The following is a 20,470-nucleotide window of genomic DNA, read 5'->3' as shown; positions in this document are numbered from 1 at the left end:
TGTCAAATCTATCTTAATATGTTTTAGAATAATAAAATATATGCTTTGCAAACACTACTCCAGGACGTCTGTTAACAGAAGCATATAGTATCGTTTCTGTTCTCTAGTGAATACCGCATAGCCTTTTAAAACACTTTCAAATACTTTTTGTTTGTTTAGATGGATAAGAAGGTCTGCCTAGAATAGACCATGTTACAAGATCAGAGTCTGGAAATGTTTGTGTGGGTTTTAACTTTACTCACTGACCTCACTGAGTGTAGCTTCACAAACAGCTCAATTGCTACAAATGAAGGGTTGTAAACCTGTGCTGTTAAACAGTGAATAGGGGTGGAGAAGAGAGGAGCTTTGCCTTTGGGGAGATCATTACAGTGAACTCCACCTACATAGTTCCATAGGAATTTTGGGCTTGACCTTCCAGACATTTACGTATGGTACGTAAATGGTCCTAGTGACATCAGTATAATTATTCAAATGTGTAAGGTTACATGTCTGTAAATATAGAGCTTACTTGATTTTTATTTCTGTTTTCTCCCAGTTCAACAATTAGGTTCATGAATACAACTAGTTAAAGAAATACTAATGATAGGGTCAATAAGCATCGCAGAAAAGACAAAAGGAACTACAAAACAATACTCTGACATGGTATATATATATATTTTTTTTTTTTTATGGCACTTACACTGACAGCCTTAAATATGCAAAGGCTAACTATATTTGTAATTAATTCATCATACAAAGAAAGCAAAAGAAACAAGAATCCTGTTTATGTAGTATACATGCTGCAGTTTGAATTTGCATTTTTTTAAAATTGAGAATTACAGCTTTAATATTGCCTGGGGGAGAACAGCCAAATCTGAAAGCTAGGAACCCTTCTGATGTAATAGTTAATCACTTTAAATGCATCACTAGTGTCCACTAGCAACAGCTTCTGTTGAATAAGCATAGTGAAACAAAGGAATTGTTAGTACATTTTTAAAACCTTAGTAAGTTTTGCAGTAGTAAAACTGATTTGTTTGTGACCAATGGAAAAACAATAACTTTTAAAACATATTTTGGTGTAGACCATAAAATACTATGTAGTTACCTAAAACTATTTTAAAATGTTGACTGAAGGCCAAATTAATATTCAGGGCAACAAGAAAGATATTGTTCGTACTTTGATGTCAAATATATCTCAGTGGCTTAAATTTGGATAGTTGACTGAACTTTGTGAAGAGAAGAAGAATATGTTGGGGCCTGTGGTTCTGTATTCAAGTTGATTAAATTCTGTCCTGCTGAGCATTACAGAAAACAAAGATTACGTAACATTGTCCAAACATACACGTCTCTATTTTTCACAAGGTACTATGGTTTGGCTTATTAACAGCAAAAAATATATTTAGAATGGTTATTTATAGTAGTCATAATAATAATAGGTACTAGAATTTATTTTAAATGTTACAAGCAGAGATACTAAATATGTACATAACAGCCAGTAAATTTGATAGTGAGTTAGCTAAATCCATTCTTTGTTTCCCCTTATAAAATCCTGTTATCTCCTGAGTGACAATATTTTTGTCTTGGAAAATGCATGAGTTTTTGATGCATAACATTCTGAGCAAAAACAGCTATTTATTGTACCCATACTCTTTGTTATCCCACACTCTCTTTTTCAAGACCATTATTAGTAAATTTTGAGGTTAGAGAGGTACTGACCCAATCAAACATGTACAGAGCTTGGCCTCCGAGTCAATTAAATACGGGTTAATAACATATTATAAGGAAATCATTGTCCTTATTACAGTTATTAGGTAGTTAGTCAAATTATAGCTTCAAAGGAATGCAGAGCATGGAGAACTCAGGACTAAATTATGCATTTGAACCTTAGGCCAGCTTTTACTGTTGAGACAGTTTGCTGCTAAAAAAAATTGTGTGTCATTGAAATTAAATGCCTTTCTGGGGATGGAAGGTTCCAGTTTTTAATGAAATTACTGAGTGTGGTGTAGTGAAATGATTAAAATCTGTATTCTGGGAATGTGGCGGACAAAAAAAATCAATAAATGCTAGCAAACCTTTGCTGCTGGATGTGAATCCTGGGAATGAAATAAACTAGTACCAAAATAATAATTAAAAACATATCAGCACATTAATGTATTTAGCGTGAGTCTCGTGAGACATCATCTTCACTAATTTTTAGCATACATTTTACTATGTAATGAGAAGCTTTCTTTTCTCATATCCGTATTAGGCAGCATTTTTGCCCTTCCCCCAATGTTCCTGCATTGCAATCATTGTGCTTGCACTTATTATGTTACAAACGACCGAGGTAAGGCTGACATTCTCATTGCATGCAAAAAGAGCTAGTCTGCCAAGGTTTTTTTTTTTTTTTTTCCTAATGAAGCAGCTTTGTGAAATCTCCCCATGTGTTAATACTAATGAAGATCCTCCAGCACAATTAAAATCACAGCCAGTGGCTGAAGAGGAAACAGAAAACAATGGCATCTTTCTACATATGCATATTTCTTTATGCTGAGATCAGCTTTATTTAGAAATAATGTTGATTTTTAAAATGCTTCTATGTAGCCTTTAACAAGGTTAAGCTGTACATATTCTTGAATTCTGCAAGTATGATTTTTACTAGTTCATACTGAAATCACGTAGGTTTTCTTTGTTGCGCTGTGGTATAACTTTAAATCTATAGCGTCATGGTTTATAGGGAGCAGTCCTTTGGCTCTTGAAGTGTACTTTAACCCTGCCTGAGTTTGAGACTATGCCAAAGAAACTAAAAAGAGGAGCATAGCGTGTATGTAGTTTGAAGGGTTGGTGTAGGGAAGCACAGCTTTTACTTTTTTTTTTTTTTTTTTTTTAAACAAGTAACCTGTATAGGTTGTTTCAGGCAAGGTGGTATTTAAAAGATGTACTGTATTTTAAAATTCTTGTGTCAATAGCTGGTGAACTTTAATACTTCCCCATAAATTTAACTTGATTCCCCCACCCTTGTTGTCTGTTTTACTTGAATTTAATTTTTCTATTCTAGAGCATAAAAGTTGAAGGTTGCTTCCCCTGTCAATCTCTGCTTTGCTAGGCTTCTTTAAAATGTGTCCTCTTTCAGAAACGGGTCGGTGTTGGTGGTTTTTTTCGGTGGGGTTGTTTTTTGTTTGTTTTTTGTTTCCCCAGTAGATGGCTGATGTTTGTATCGCACATTCTTCGTTTCTGTGTTAAAATTTATTTTTTTTTTTTACCTGGACTTGATCTGCAGTGTGAGAATTAATTTAGGTACTCAAGGTGGGCAACACTGTTTTGCCGCGAATCGATAAAGTGATCATTAAAAAATGACCAGATGCAGACTTGCATCCTTTTGTCGTTGTTTGAAAAACACGCTAACTGTGCGTAACTTTTTTTCTAAACAAAAAATGACTGTGCAGAGCGAGCGTACAGCCTGCGCTTGGGAAGCCAGAAAGCAGCTCGCTCCCCTGCGCCTTTTAGGAGCTGATAGGTCATTTATTACCGGGGCTGGAGCGAGAAAAACAATTCTCTCTTTTTCCCGTCTTGTTAACAGCAACTTGCATTGTTGGAGAGAGAAGACCCGGGCTAGTTGACGTCACTTTTGGTTGGTGAAGCTGAATAAACCTTGAGGAGGGATCGGCCTCGTCTGGCGAGGGGCACGGAGCGGCCGGCACTGCGCCCGCCGCGCGCGCGCACACGCGCACGCACCCGCGCGCGCGCTCTCGCACCCCCGCCCCCTCCCCGAGCTGCGTTAGACTCTGGAGAGCGCTGGGAAGGGACGGCTTCCCGGCACACACACCCCGGGCCGCAGCCACCTGAGACGCCGGCAGCGCTCTCCCGAACTGCGGAGGTGAGTTAAAGCAGCTCCTCCCGCTCCGCGTAGGGAGCGGGGAAGAGTTTTTCTTCAAGCCGGACGCCTAAAACGTTACAGCGTTTTGCCGCGCCGAGCTTGTGCTTGGGTTTCCTAGTTTGGGCTGCGTCCGCCTCGCTGACCGTTTCCCTGCCGGTGCGTACCGTCTCTTTGTTGTGGTGGGCCGGCCGCGTCCCTGGGCGCGAGTGCAGGTCCCGCCATGGGGCCCTGCCCGGGCAGGGCTGCGGTCGGGAGGCGGAGGGACGGCGGGGAGGCGAGTCCTGGGGGAGCGGCCGGGGCCGGCGTGTTTCGAGACGGGACGGCCTGGGTCCCAGGCGATTTTAAACTTTACTCATGGCCGCGAGCCCGTCCCTTGGCCGGGCGTCGCCGGTCACGTCTCTACCGGCGGTCGCCCGCAGCCTCTTGGGCGGCGCGGCGGCCGCCGGGGCGGCTCTTTTGTGTAGCGCGGCGCGGTGCGCTCCGCGCTGGCCCTCCCGCCCCTCTCGTCCGCCGCCTGCGGCTCCCGCTGTGCTCTCGCCGCCGCTGAGCCGCCCCGCTCTCCTCGTCCGCCGCCGGCTCACCGGCTGGGGCTTGTCAGGCCGGTCCTGGCGTGCCAGCCGGCAGTGCGCGGGCGCGGAGCGGCGTGAGGCGTTCGGCGGGGCTGCGCGGAGCGGCCGCTGGGAAGGGGACACGGGAAGCCGGCAGGAGCGTGCTCTGCCTCCTCATGGCCGTCCGCTGGCTTCCGCGTACCTTTGCGCTCCCGAACGCGGGCGCGTAGGGGCACCTCACTCCGCGCTGCGCGCTAGCAGGGCCGCGGGGTGTGGGGTGGACCGGAGCGGACGCAGTTCCGCGCACCCGGCTCGCTGCAGGCCCTTCTGCCTTTATCTTTTGTGCGTGTTGCTTCCTTATAAAGAGAAACAAGCAGCTGCAGCCGTGGGCCGAGTTGTTGAAATTTATCCCTTTGTGTATATTACAATATCCTCCATTTTTCTGTCCTCTAAACAACGAGCCTTTCGCCATCTTGGGCAAATTTTTATTCCCAAGTCTGTCCGTCTCTTTTAGGAGGGAATGAGTGGAAATCCTGAAAGTCCTTTTGGATAAGACTCAAAGTTTAGGAATTGTTACAGGGACAGACAGTGACGTCATGTAAAGTTTAAGGGGAATTTTTCCAAGAGTGTGTGCTTTCCCCCGGAATTCCTGACCTAACGTGTTGTAAACCGCACTTTAAAGAGAAACGTTCCTAGTTGAGGCTGCGCGTTCAGGGAACGTTAAGAATATGCTTCTTTATGTGCTGTCTGGTTTTGTAACAGGTAGAGAAATAATGTTGCTTTTGGGTTATTCTTCTCCCCTGCCCCTCGCCTTTTTTTTTTTTTTTTTTTTTTTTCCCCCGTCCTGGCCTTTAATATTTAGTACGTAATGCTTGCTTAACTGTTGGTTGTTTAAAAAAAAACATTCCAAAGTTCTTATGTTAAATAACCCATCATCTGGAGATTTGCATTATTTTTGTTTACAGAAAGTAGTAATCCGACATGAAGTTTACATGAAACGCTTGGTACAGAATTTTCTGTGAGGAATAAACAGTTTTTACTTGGGATGAGGAACATGGAATACACGTTGTTGCATTTTTTTAGATGACAGATTTGGGGGGCATATTTGGAAGCAACAAACTTATTAAGCAATATTGTTCAAAGATTCTGCTTGGAAAGTAGCTGTATGTGTTTTACATGTAGTTTGGGGTATGTTCCAGATAATATAGTGCGGGTGGAAAAACGTAGTTACTATGCTAAACTCATTTTAACCCACCCCCCCCCCACCCCACCCCCCCCCCCCCCCAAGAATAAAGACCAAAGCACAAACAAAAATATCTTGACCTCTGGCTATAAGCTCTGTGTCAGCTGTTGGGGAAAGGGAAACAATAAAAGATACTATTCTGTTCATTTATTTCTCAATTGCATTTTTTTTTAAATATCATAAAAGTTTTTCTGGTCACATGATACGACTTAGTGAAACACAGGGTACTTCATAAGGAATAGCTATTGTAGGTAAAGTTCTTTTTTCCATGCTTTTTCCTATACTCGTCTTACTTGCTGCATATTTAGTGTCACACTAACAAGAACATGAAACTGCCTGTATTTAATTTGCATTTTCTTTGTCTTCAGGGTTGGGAAAAACATTGACAACAGTTAACGTAGGAATAGCTGTTAGTACCTCAAGACTTTTTTCTTCTCTCCAAGTCAGTATTGAATTGATGTACCTAAAGTGTCCTTAAGGTTATATTGGAACAAATGTCAGATACTTATGAGGGGGGTGTGTGGCTTGGTGTTTTTGTTTTGTGGTTTTGTTGGTGTGTGTGGGGGTTGTTGGGGGTTTTTTTTCTTCTTTTTTTTTTTTGCCAGCTACGTGAATATTAGGTAGAAGAAAATGTTTAAATAGTTCAAAGCATATACAACAGATGGTTCTAAATTATACATGTAACAAAGGTCTAGAAGATTTGACAGATTATAAGTGGTGAGCAACAGAGGATAAGTAGTTTCAGAAAATGATAGTATACTTGATGTCTCATACCTATAATAAACTATGTACATTTTTGTTACAATGCTGCAAAAATCAATAAACTACATAGTATTAAGAAAATGGTAGCCAAGGTAATTTTTGTAAAGTGTGTATAGAGGAAGCGTTAGGAGTTGTTAAGGGATCTCTTTGATGTTCAAGAAATTTTATGTTCACTTCAAGCAGGGGATATTTGTTTAAACATAGATGGTACCAATTCCTTGCAAGCAATGGAGCATTAATATCAGGCTGTGATGAAGTTGTTCATAAATAGAACTCTCTGGAGAGTAAAAAATGTTTCTTCAGAGGATTGACAATGTTCCCTTTTCATTACTGACTCAAAGTCTGTTCTGAATGGCACAAAATAAGTTTTTGTGACTAATGTATATTGAAAATAAACTAGAATTGTGGTACTGATATTTCTCATCCATTTTTTTTTTTAACTAAATACCACTGTGCTGGGTTCCTTACCAGTCAATGTTACAAAAACTAATTGTTTTTAAGATTCGTTCTTGTAGGTTATTGTAGGCTGTCAATAACATTGTAAAATTATTTGAATAGCACTAGGGGAAAGATTACTGAATACATGCTTTGTACCTTTTGGTGAGAAATAGTTGATTTTCATGAACATGTGATAAGATGCTTTGCGTTTTCAAAAGATAAATTCGCAATATTTTTATATTATGGAGGGAATAAGCATTGGTCGACCACTGCAGTATATTTGTTTAATCTTTATACTGACCTTATGATAAGAAGAAAGTGCTACAAGCCTGAATTTTTTGTCTTTTTGGGAGACACTGAAAATGCAAATAAGAAAGTAATGGAAGTCTGTCTTTTTAGGTCCTGTTCCCCTTTTTCTGGTTTTCTTTGTTTGCGTGTTTATTATAGAACTGCAGTATAACGGAGCAGATGTTTTGCAAAACATCCTGATGTGTTGCTTTTTCTTATGGGAGTGCATAACTGTTCCTTCTGATGCATCGACTTGACAGCTGGTTGATTTCATGGAACTGCTAAGAAGCCATTAGTGGTGTCATTGAATTGAAACAGAACAGTCACTCCCAGCTTGAACTGCAATTGTTAATGTCTTTGTTGCTACTTTTCTGTTCCTACACAAGATGTGGAATATCACAGTTGAAAAGAAAGGAAGTTTGTGATCTCTGTCTCATCTCCCTGAATTAGGGAAAGGAGGCATTAGTACTTGACTGCTTTTAGTTTTATAATATTTTTATAATGGCATATTGAGGATTAAGAGATTTTAGCTGTTGGGAGGTAGACTTAGCACAACCAAAAATGCAATTTGCACGCCCCCCCCCACACACACTAAGGGGATCCCACAGTTCAAATTGCTTCACTGTGATTCCCTGCCCCAGTCCCTAATACAGGTATCTTTAAATAAAACCAAATAGGTGTGGGGTGTGTGGTAGTTTGGTTTGGTTTTTAAATCATCAAACTTTTATTGTAATAGAAGATTACAGAAGAGTGGTACTTTGTGTTTTCATCACTTAGATAATTTGGCCCAAGAAAGATTCCCAAAGTCTACTAGTTTTCTTCCAAGTGAGTTTCAACGTCTGAGTTAATCTTGTTTTACTACAGTACATTCAGTAAATTATGTTATACCGCATTATAAACTAGTTTGTGATCCTAAATTGCCATCAGAAGAAACACTAACACAGGTGTCAAGGACAGCAGTGGGTTTTGTGATTGTTGGATAGTTTACAACATCCTGAACATTGACAAAATGTAGTAACTTTGTTGGTCATCGTATTTTAAAGAAATTGGAAGTTTATGGTGAAGATAACATTAGGTATAGATGAAGAAGCGCCAAAGAAGGAAATGAATCATCCTCTTTGTGACTGACACTTTTATGTTTTTTAAAAAATTTCTGGTTATACTGCTACATTTTTACTTTTGAACTATTTTTATTGTATTCTTTCTGTGTAATGGTAGAATGAAAGTGCGTCTTTGTTTTAAGTGAATGGTAAGGGTTTGGAGTTCTTCACTGCTTATTCTTTACTAATGAGGAACAGAAATAAGGATGCTGTATTAGTAAGATGAGAGAAAATAGGTCATCCCCTGCCTGCCCCTGCTGCTTATTGCCTGGTTATTAAAAAAAAAAACCCCAAACAAAAACCAACCCAAAAAACCCAACAAGGAGTCACCAGAAGATTTGCATAAGGAAAATAGTAGAATCACACTGATTTTTTTTTTTTTTATTTGTTTTTTTTAGTACTTTTATGAAGGTCAGAATGTATTAGTTCTATTGTTACACAAATAAGGACTGATGCACGTAAGGGTTTGGTTTTTTACCAACATCACAAGAAGTTGATGGTAGGAACAAAAAAAAGCTGTCTTCACTGACTTTAATCTGTAGTGTGCTGGAAAGATGTTTCTTTGAAAACTGAAATGTGTGGTTTGTTTATTCTGCGGAGAGTAATGCTACTTGAGTAGAAAGTTGAGCACACGTAGTCCTTAAAAGAAATTGGGATCATGTTTTCATTCAGTCTCTGCAGAAGGGCCAAAGCAAGATGCAGTATTTTTCTGTTACTTTGTTTCTTAATCATACAATTTTAAGTTAAAAAAAAAAAAACAACTGTAGAACACTTAATCCAATTAGCACACAGTTTCACATATTAGCTGTGTTTAGTTCTTGCTTACTCTTTTATCTCTTTACTGCCCTAAATTTACAGTTATATAATGCCATGGTCTTGAGCCATTCCTTAAAAAGAAAAAAAACCAACCAAACAATATACTTTTTAAACTCTGATACAGAAGTTCCTTTGAGATTTAAATGGAAATAAAAACACAAAACAAAACCCAAAACAACTTACTAATTTTAAAATATCGTTTGAATTTTTGTTTCTTTTTTGGAGGAGGGAGAAGAAAATATGATTTCCTTGATTATGGTGTTAGTATTTAATGAGACCGCCAGGTCAAAGAAACACTCTCAGAGAGTGAGGAGGTCTTATGCTTGTGTCAGTTTTTTAATGTAGCAACAAGGAAAGGGGAATAGAGGGTTTTCCCCTACTTAGTTTAACAGAATTAATTTATGCATTTGGCAAAATTCCTAATACCAGTTTCTTCTCTTTTTATGTGAATGATTTTCAGATCAGTGGGGAAAATGCAAGTATCAAAGAAAGTATACATTTTTAAACCTTACCGAGTGACAGATGATCTCTCAGACATAGTCTGTGAAAGTAGGGACTTACTAAATATGTGCTGGGTTTGTCAGTGTCCTGTTTCACTCTTTCAGAAGGATGATGCCTGTTGCCATTAACGTGAAATCTCTCCCATTGCCTTCCTACTCACACCCATCAGGGCCTCCTGAAAGTCTTGTTTTCTGTGTGTAAAGCACATAAGACTCTTTTCACTTGATGTAGGTCAGGCATTGTAAAGAGCTGAATGGGTTAAGCCTCGGTAGTTTGCAGAAGAGATTGCAGACACTTTTCTAGCCCCTGGAGGGGGGGTGAGGGGGGCTAGAAATCGCACAAAACCTTAAAATTCAAACTACTAAAAACCTAAAGGCACCATCTGAAAAATTGGTCTACCCATGGACTATTTACATTAGTAATGTTCCCATTGAAATCAACGGGACTGCTGTGTATAAACACTTGTTTCAGGTAATGTTTGCAGTGTAAAACCTTGGAAAAGGAGGTAGGTTTAGAAATAATGCAGTGACTGTCAGATAATGTTGTCCTCTTTTTAGAGCCTCACACAGAACTTCTGCTCTGGAATTGTTGGAAGGGATAATGAAGAATTTTCTTTTTTTTTTTTAATTTCTTTCTTTTTTGAATAATGGAGAACCTTACCAGTGTGTTCTTCGAAATTGCGGGAAGTGTAAGCTAGATTTTCTTTAGAGTATTTATTAAATATGAGTTAAAGGCACAAAATACTTTGCATAGCTGTTCTTGAGCTTGAATCTCAGTTGTGAGACTGTTGGGCGAGAAGCTAAAACTTTGAAATGTTCTAGGGAGTATTTTTCCCTTCACTTTGAATACGTAGCTGACTTTTTTGGATTGTGACCGTATTTATTAATTGATTTTGTATTAATGAATTCATCATGCTGAAAGATTCTTTAATAAACAATGGATTGCATTTATCAGATACTTACTTTAGAACAGTGGTGTGTTGATATCCAAATACAATCAGCAAAATAACCCCACAACCCCCTCCTCAGCCCTCAGTCTTTTCTTGTACAGAAGAAAACCAGTTTGACAAAAATTATTGCAGTGGTCCATCAGATGCAGAGGGACATAATTGTGTGGATTTTACCCCATTTTCTGTTCTTACACTTTTCCACAAGCATGCACTCATTAATCAAAGACACTGTACTCCTGCTGAGGGCAGAAAGGTTCATCAAATTGGCAGCCAGTTTGGTGTAAAGAACAGTGTACTGAAGCTCTTAACGTGCTAGGACATAAATAAATCTAAGGTCTTTGTATGCAAACCCTGGAGGTTAATACTGTATAATTCAATGTCCTGTCTTTGTTTTTATGATTGATGTTTTTAGTGTTTGAAGCTTGATGCAATCCTTCGAGCAGGTCAGGGCTGACCATCTGATTGAATGAAGCAAAAAAGCGTTATCTTGGCAGAGGGGCTTTTGTGTATGCTGTAGAGATTTTTTTTTTTAAATTTATTTTTATTTTTTGGCTGGAAGATCATTGTTGTATTGCCTCAGCTGTTACAGGAAATTTCTAGAGATTGACAACCCCTGCTGTGATAATGGACTTAGTGCATGAAACACCGATAGTTTGGTTCTATTTGTTCTGAAGCTTTCTGCTATTTGTATCCTTAACAGAACTAACATGTAGAACAAGCAAAAACTACTGGGATTTCCCTGTAGAAATAGTGCTGGGATTTGGCTTTAACATGAATTGGTTGCATATTCATAATTTAAGAACAGCTGGTTACAGCAAGCACACAGTCATTTGCAAGCTATTATAAACCATTCTACTCACACATGGAGGCTGTGCTCGAGCTTTTTTTTATTGATCTACCTGCATTTGAAATCTGGTCACTGCAGCCACGGAGGCCTTTCATTTTAGCTGTGCTTGCATCATAGAACAGCCTCAGTATTAATATTTAATTTTAACTAAATGCTGAATAAAATGTTAAACTGTGAGCTTTGAAGAAACAAAGTGTAAGGGTGAGAAGTGACATACATCTTAAATACAAAATCTTGTTATGTAAAAGCCTAAAAAAGTAACATCAGCCAACCTCTGTAGTCCTTTGGTAGCTTTTGTTGCTCTGAATAAGAAATCTTTGTTTTACCTTGCTAAAACTGTAGTTGCTGAAATTTGTGGTTTTCATGCATTGTATGCCCAGTGCTTTTTTTTTTATGCCCCAGAAGTATAAAATGTGATTATATTGCACAAAATGATGGTGTAGTAAAATAGTAGTAAGCACAGTCTTGATGAGTATCACATGGAAAAAATAATGGATGTACTAGAAATGACTGTATTCTTACATGGATAAGCTTATCTGTCATTATAATGTGAAAAAATACATACTTAGAAATATTGCTTAGTAATATATATGAGGTGTTAGTACAGTTGATTGATCCCCTCCCCACCCCCTCCTTCAGTTTTGCTTTTCCAGGTTAGAAATGAAGTGACGTGTTTCCACTAGTTTATACACTTGGCTTGTTAACTTTTCTGTATCTTTGCTTGCCCTAGTGACTGGAGCTCCTAAAAGGAGAACTATAATTTTGACTATAAAAATCAGTTTTCCGAACATCCTTAGTTCCTGTGGGAATAAAAGGGAGCCCAAAATGCCCACTCTCACACATCTTTTGATCCAGTATATTGTAAATTACTACTCCGTAACCTGGCATGTAGGTAGAAAGTATTGCTGAGGAAAGATGTAAATAAAGTCTTACTTCATATGTATGAATCCAGGAAGATGGGAAGCCATTAAGGAAGGTTCTTTTCTGTGTTAGGCAGCGAATTAAAAATATCAGACATACATGCCTGAAAGAGTATAGTTTTTCAAGCTGTATCAGTTGATTTAACAAAATATACTATCACTCCCTACAGCTGTGGTCTTTTCTAAGTAGTTACACCAATTTTAAAAAGGCTAAACCATAAGAAATGCAAACCAGTATTTTTCCATTGCAGCTCTGATTATTTTTCATCCTTGGAGTTACCCTTAAGCACCTCGCTGCTTCTTTTCAATGTTGATGGAAGAGCTAAATCAGAGATAATAGTTGAGGCAACTGTGTGGTTTAGGAGAAAAGTGAGGCAGAAGAGAAGAGTGCTCAATAGTTAGATCATTTAGGGACCCAACCTCTCCAACAGCTCTAATGCCAGAAACAAATTCTTTATAGCACAGTTGTAAGAGCTTTCAAAGCAAGGAGAATTCATCTTTTTTCTTTTTTTTTTCTTTTTTTTTTACTTACCAAGTCTAATATTAGAAACAATAGAGTCCCATTTTGGCTCTTTCAGGGAAATTACCTTAAGTAGGACTCCAAAGAAGAAAATGGGTGCTTTTCTCCCCACCCCTTGAAATACTGAATGGGAGTAGTCTACTTAGTAATCATTGACAATCAGACAACAGCAGACAGTGATAGAATTTTTTTCACCTTTTTGTCAATATCAACCATGTTAAAAAGCTACAGTCCCAAAGAAAGTCTGAGAAGTGGGAAGAAAGTTGAGATCCAAAGTCTTTGATTAAAGACAACGAAAGGCTGTAGATTATTGAAAAAAATCACACTAATATATTCCAGCAATTCTACATCTTTCTGGCAATTTAGTAGAGAAAGGACTTGGATTTACTCATTTCTTGAATGTACTGGAGGAAGATTTGGAGGATAGGGTTTAAGCAAAGTGAGTGGATGTTTGAACACAAAATAAGGATGTCCCAAACTCCGAAGTCTTTGGATGGCATACTAGAGGTCCATTTGGCAGGTACGTTTGGTTTTCGGTTTGTTTGGTTTTTTGCCCTTTTTTTAAAAAAACCTTGCCAATAGCTACCAAATAAAAATAATATTAAAGGATTTGTATAGTTTACTTGCTACTTAATGCATGCAAGAGTATTTGGAGGAGTAAATTTTAGGAAAGAAAAAATGACTTAAGGAAAGACTATATTCCTAAAACAACAACAAAGTGTTAGTGAAGAGCCTTTGTTGTTTGGCATTTAACCATGATACTAGCACTACATTTTTCTGCAGTTGTCACAGTTGTCATCTTTTTTTTCTTTTCTGGAATTGCTTGTCAAGACACTCCCCCCCCCCCCGGCTTAAACACATAGCAAGTCGTCTTCACTGAACCAAATGCATTTTTGAGCAAGAGTGGGAAGTATTGATTCCATAGCTGATCCTTGTCCAGAAGGTTAGTTTTGAAATAGTTTTTTACGACTGCATGAAGTGCGTTCATCGTGCAAAGGAATAGTCAAGGGGCGTGTGGGGAAGGAAGGAACTCCCTCTTGCTTATTTTAGGGTAAAACTAATGTTAAGTGAACTAATAAGTGCAATCAGTTATAAAATACCCTTCTCATAGCATTGGGAACTAAAAGGAACAGGTCATGTTACGTAAGTTCCCTTTTATTTGTATGTGATAAAGACACAGAGCAGCTTGGAATACTTTCTGATTTTTTTTTGAGAGATGTTTTCTATGTGTCAAACTGTTTCTGATTATCATTGAGATAAATTTATAATCTTTTGACTGTTGCAGATGCCAGTAATTTTCAGTGTTAACAATTACGATGTTATGGATATACAGCATATTGCAAAGTTTATTGTGTTGATACAAGTGGTTTATACAGAGTAGCATTTAAATGTAGCCTACAGTCTTTTTGCAGTTGTGGAAATAAATTATGTATTTTGAGAGATCCGTTAATAGTGTAAAGTCTTTATAAAACAACAGGCATGTAGGGGAGGACAATAACTTTTTTATTCCTTTGCCTCTAAATGCTTAATTTATATAATTATTGTAGTTTTGGTATTTTGCAAAGTGCCTAAAATAAATACACAAGCAATTATCTTACGGAATGATCTGTGTTGTATGTTGTAGGAGACATTTGAAATGCAGGTAAATGGGATCTCTTAAGACCCTTGGTAAAGCTGAGTTACTTTTTTTTGCTTCATACATTGCCCTCAACAGAACTGGCCTGCATTCTATAAATTTTATAGAACTTGGACTGAGGGAAGGGTTCTGCAATGTTTGTTGTCCCTACTGCTTCCATCAGCATAGGCAATAATATAGATAATTTGAGTGCTCGGATAGTTAGGTGATGTGTATACATCTTTGTGTTCATTGTATTATGTTCTATTCATACGTAGAATCTTAATCTTCAGTTTAGCAGTTCCTCACAAATGTCTGTTTCCATATATCATTTGAGTAACTCAATAAATAATGCATAGTTTTCTGTAAAAGTTTGCTTAAGTTTTAAAGAGCTATTTGCGTGCCAGATTTCAAGTCTGATTCTTCACAATAGTCACTTCAGATTTTTTAGGAAAAAATCATATGCTGACTTCTAGGGGAGACTCATGACAGAGAAGGTGATCCAGAAATCAGTATTCTTAGCCAAAAACAGCACTGCAAGTTGTAATACATTGTTTAGTGAGAACTGCTGATTGTGAAAAGCAGTGACAAACACTGAAACACATAGTCTTTTCAGAGATCTTTCAGAAGAATATTTGAGGTATACAGTATTTGATGTTTAGAAGTGAAAGTTGCGTTTTATTATGTTAGGATTTAGTCAGCCTGGAGATGCACTGTGACGCATGTTGAAGTATAGCATTAGACAGATTGGTAGATAGTTCTTACCAGCCTAAAAGAAATAAAGGAACAGTTTAGAGAAGTTACCTGTGTTATTTAGTTATGCAAAACTGACTCTAAAATGTTGCGTGTTGTAGGCAAAGGGACTCAGATTACTTCATGTATCTACCAGTTTTTTAAAGAAAATTTCACTTTCAGAATGAATTCACCAAATACTTTATAGATTTTGGTTTACCGAAATTCTGACTTACTAATTTTTATTCTGAAAAAGCAGCAGCCACATGCAGGTTAAAAGTACGTTAAGATCTCACACTAATTAAGACCTTTCAAACAGTATTTGCAAGCAACGTACTTCAAATTCGTGAGACCCATATTGATTTCTGCTGCTGGGTAGCTTGTCTTTACAATGAGTGATGTCAGATTTTTTTAATGGCTTGGTTACAGTGCAGGATGTATTAGGATATATATATATATATGTATTTGTAATAGAGTGTGATTTGAAAGAACCTTATAGGGTACAGGCTGAGTTTATCTGTTTACAAAAAAAGTTTTACCATGGTGAAAAAACACCATGCTTATGAAAAGATCAGACTGAACTGGAAGAGTCTCAGAAACTACGTGGCTGCATGAAATTAATCACGGATGAATTTGAAGTAATGCACATGGAGCAGAGGGAAGCAGGCAGAATAACATGAACTAAACATACACGGTGGTGTGTTCTAAATTAATTACTTGCCATCAGGTAGAGATATTGGAGTCATAATGCAAAGTTCTGTTAAAAACACCAGTTCAGCAGCAGTCACAAAGCAAGTTTGACACATTACTGGGAAGAGGAAGAAAAAAAAAAAAAGGACAAAACAAAAACCATCCAGGATATGATATTAATTCAGGTCATCCTGTCAAGTAGAATAAAAACCAAATAAAACTGAAAGGAATCCTTAGTTTTGGAACACTTTCTGTATGAGATGAGAGTATATAGAAGTCTTGGGCTATGACCAAGTGCTATAAAGTCATGCTTGGAATGGTAAAGTAAATAGAAAACAATTTTTTGGCATTTCAGAAATGACTGAAATATAATATTGGAACTAAAATAACCCAGTGAAACAAAAGCCAGTGGTTTGTTAACATAAACCAAGAAGTAGTGCTTTTCACTTGATGCTGGGTTAAACTCTGGAATCATCCTTGGATGCTGTGGAGACCAAAATTACAACACACTTAGAATGATTGGATATTTTAATGGAAGATGTGTTTATCAGTGGCTGCTGAATGTGGTGATTGAAGTGCAGTGGTAAGTTTTTGTTAAATCTTCATATTTCTGATTTCTGAGAGATGAATTATATACCTTTATTCTTTCTCAAAATGTTTATTACTTGTGTAGATGGACCTTTATTCTGAATATGTTGCTGTTTATTTTGTTTTTGTTTATATTTGATGGTTTGTGTCTTTGATAATTTGTGTAGATTGAATAATAAGGATACCAAAAATACAAAAATTCTTCTAAGTTTTAAATAAATATAGAGGTTTCTTCATGTTTTTGTGAGGGATTGAAAAGTAATCGTCTTTGGTTTGTGAGTGTTCACCACAGTTGTTTTTTTCAGTCATCACTGACTATCCTGTCCTTCATTCTTGGTTCCTTACTGTGTTCTTTTTGCACTGAGTTTGTTAACGTGCATTCTGCCATTAACATAATGTAATAGAGAATTATTTTATGTACTCTAACTTCAGTCTTACAGATTTTTTCCTATATTCCTTTCCTTCCCTGTTCCTGTGCGTGTAGTCTTTGCCCCACCCCTGCCATTTAAGTATTTCTTTACCTTCTCTCCAGCTCTAGGAAATTAATTCTGGGGAAGAGGATATTTTTGTTCTGCTTCTTGAATAAATTCCTCTAACACCACAGCTGATAAGATGAGCCTTATACATTTCTAAAATAGTCTAGGTCTCAAATACTGTCAAAATTGGAACGAGAGGGTTGTACATAGTACATTCCATACCTCGTCCTTAGTCCTAATTTATGTGTTTTCCATGTCTAAGAAGCAATCTCATACTAACTGCATGTTGCAGTGTCGCTTATATTAAGTATATATTGGTGTATGTAATCCTCTCTCAAGCTAGCTGGAAACGGGGGGGGAAAAAGATCCTTGTAGGCCATAACCTATTGTTAGTTTCAGCAGAATGAAAAACAAACCAGAAATTCCAGGATCAAAGGAGAAAAGTGTTCAGAAGGAAAAACTGCCCAGGAAATGGTGGAGGTAAAGAACAATGCATAGACCAAAGGAGTCCCTTACATTTTGCTGTATTTTACTGGCAGAGATGTGATTAAAGTTTTCTCCAATCAACAGCCGCATTCTGTTTTCTCTTGAGACAGTGGCCAAGGATAACTATGACTGGGTAGTACTTACTGAGAATACTTAAGCTTAATCTCCACTGCTTGTGGCAATTCAGGACTGAGCTGCACAGAAAGGAAAAAACAAACCAAAACAAAACCCAAAAACAAACCAGAGAGAAAACAGAAGCTATTTCTGTTCTAAAGTAAGCCTAGGACAAGCCCATTTATTATGGTGCCAAATATGCATGAGCAAATAAATGACAGCTATGTGTATGGCAGTATATATATGTATTCTTATATAGGAATGGGGAAGAAGGAAGAGGGATTTTGCTGGATGATGAAGAGTTTTCATGCTGTGCAGATACTTTCATAAGTTTGAAGAGTTTGATGCTTCATATCATACTCTGGTTATTTTTGCAGACTGGTTTTCTGACTTCTAGCACAGGGCCTCTAATGTTGTAAGTTATGTTTATTAGCATTTTGGAGTACAGAGGTCAATTTCTTTTTTTTTTTTTTTTCTTTTTTTCAGTAGCGCTTCTACCCTCAGCTGTTGTTTATCCTTTTTATCTTATTTGTTTTTCCTGATGCCACATCAGTTGCCATGGGAACAAAAGCAGAACTGGAGAACCAGCAGCCAGCAACTGAATTGTCTGACTTAGTTTGTCCATCCCTTTCCATGGGAACAGATGTTTTAGAGAGGAGGGTAAAGTAAATACTTAATTTACTCTGGCAACTTTAGCTTTACCTTTTTGTGACTCATCTGACTTGGAAAAAAAGCACTTGAGAATGGGGTTTTTGTTATGGACTTGAGGAACAGGCTATGAGTAGTCAGATTGATGTGTCAATAGAAGATAGAGTTGAAGAGCTGCTTCATTTTTGGATTTGACAAGTGATTTCAGGATTTGATAGATAAATATGTTGTGGGTTAAATTGTGTATGTTTCCATTAAATCCTAAAACTGAACAATTTGGAATATAGCACGTATCTCCATAAAAGCCTTTCAGTCACAGGTTTAGTAAACATTTGGTAGATGCAAGTAAAATTCCATCCTGACCAAACCGCACAGGTGTGTTACAAGCAAAATACATGTTATTTTAGCCACATAAAGCATTCTAAAAGCCAGTGACATGCCATTGAAACAATTTCTTTGTTTTTGAAACTTTGTGTGAAGAAATGTTTAGGCCATGGACTGGATTATTATAGGCCTCAGCTGTTATTCCTAGACTAGTTTTACTAATTCCAAGGGCACTGATTACATTGTTCTGTTGTTTTGTGTTTTGTTTTTTTTGGTTTTTTTTTTAGTTTAAGAGAACTGTTAAAAGTATAGACTGTTTGGTTTGATGCATTTGAATAGTTGTTATATTGGAATATTTCTCTGACTGGAACTGATCCTTCATCACTTTTAGAAAATTTATTTAAGCTTTGAATAGTGTGTAGGTGTTTGTGTATTAACATATATAAACACTTAAATATTTGGACCACAGAATTACAAAATGCAATATTTTCAGTGTGCATGATGCATTTCATTGCTAAGATGTAACAATTTACATATTAGAGGTAGAAATTAAAGCACGTAATAGAAAAATAACAAGAAAATCCAGTTCTTCTGTAAATTTGGAATTCTGAATTTGCCTTACAAATGGTAAAGTCCCAAGACACACAGTGTCAGAGGTGCTGGCATGAAATTTTTTTACAAGGAAGAGAATTTTGGGCAAGACTTTGCAGCATGTTGTTAGAATTTTGGTTAAAAAGGAGGTTTTATTATTTATGTACAAGAAGCTCTTTTTAAATAAAAGTTTGTCTTGGATGTATTTAAAATATGTTTTTATGAACTTTCTGAAAAGGTCTTCAACATTAAGCAGAATTCCAGGAATGGGAATAATGTGAAACTACTAGTAAAAACATATGAGGTGCATAAATAGGTTAGTTACTTGGCCAATACAAGTTCTTTCTTTTCATTGGGAAAAACTGCGATAGCAGTGTAGTGAACAACAACTGTTACATGAAAAGTATCAATTTCTTGTGAATTATGATCTAAAAAACCCCCAAAAGACAAACCAGAGTAGGTGTCAATTCGAAGAGTATGCTGTTGGCATTATATTAAATGGAAATGAAAAATGTCCTATCCTAAAGACTTCACACAACATTGCAAGCAAGTTGCAGTTAAATTTGAGCTAATGTGTTTTGTAATAAATAAAAATGTTGAAACTACTCCTGTCCTGTGGGGCTTACAGTAGCCGAGGCATAGAGTTTGCATCTGGCTTAGAAAAGGCCTGTTGTAATTTGTACATTTAAAAAAAACCCAAAACACCAAAACTAAAAGAGGCCACCTGCTAGATACAGTTCGCAGCCTGTTTTCCTTCTGGATCACTTGTGAAAGGAGAAGATTAAAAACACATCAGAAACTAGTGTAAACATGTTACTCTGTTTTGTCTTTTTTTTGAGTGCGGCAGGTAACCTATCAGTGCTGTCAATATGAACGACATAATATTAATAAGAGCATTTTTGGGGGTAATTGCTCTCTGAAATGTAGCTTTTAAAATAAGAATATCTCAGAATTATACTTGCTATGACATTGCTCCTAATAGCAAACCACGTTATTTTTAAACACAGAAGCCTAGGTGCATTAATTGTCACAAACAGGCTTAACTATAAGGTTCACCGTTCTGTACATGGATACACTGTGTTTAACTTTCATTACAAGAATAAGAGAAGGCAGGCCACTCAGGAGGACTACAAAGATGATGTGAGGTCATGCAGGGAGAAAATTAGAAGAGCCAAAGCCCACCTAGAACTTAATTTGGCTATTGCCGTAAAAGACAATTAAAAATGTTTCTATAAATGCAGTAGTAACAAAAGGAGGGCTAAGGAGAATCTCCATCCTTTATTGGATGTGGGGGGAAACATAGTGACAAAGGATGAGGAAAAGGCTGAGGTACTTCATGCCTTCTTTGCCTCAGTCTTTAATAATACAGACCAGTTGTTCTCCAGGTACCCAGCCCCTTAAGCTGGAAGACATAATCTAAGGGGAAATGGTTAGCGACC

At 37.5% G+C, this 20,470-nt stretch overlaps 1 protein-coding gene across 21 annotated transcripts in view; it reads left to right on the top strand.

Moving 5' to 3' along the window:
• Window positions 1-3,600: 3,600 nt before the first annotated feature.
• Window positions 3,601-20,470, top strand: part of BAZ2B (bromodomain adjacent to zinc finger domain 2B) — a 160,282-nt gene continuing 143,412 nt past the window's right edge. For 8 of the 21 annotated variants that reach the window (XM_075757423.1, XM_075757421.1, XM_075757429.1 and 5 more), the window contains exon 1: window positions 3,703-3,835. The gene's annotated coding sequence lies outside the window, so the exon portion shown is untranslated. Of the gene's footprint in view, window positions 3,992-20,470 lie in introns of all 21 variants that reach the window. The other 13 variants (XM_075757439.1, XM_075757438.1, XM_075757440.1 and 10 more) reach the window with 5 other exon arrangements.

The sequence above is a fragment of the Balearica regulorum genome, chromosome 6, assembly GCF_011004875.1.
Source record: "Balearica regulorum gibbericeps isolate bBalReg1 chromosome 6, bBalReg1.pri, whole genome shotgun sequence".
NCBI classification, from domain to species: domain Eukaryota; kingdom Metazoa; phylum Chordata; class Aves; order Gruiformes; family Gruidae; genus Balearica; species Balearica regulorum.
This window is presented reverse-complemented; position numbering and strand designations above follow the sequence as displayed.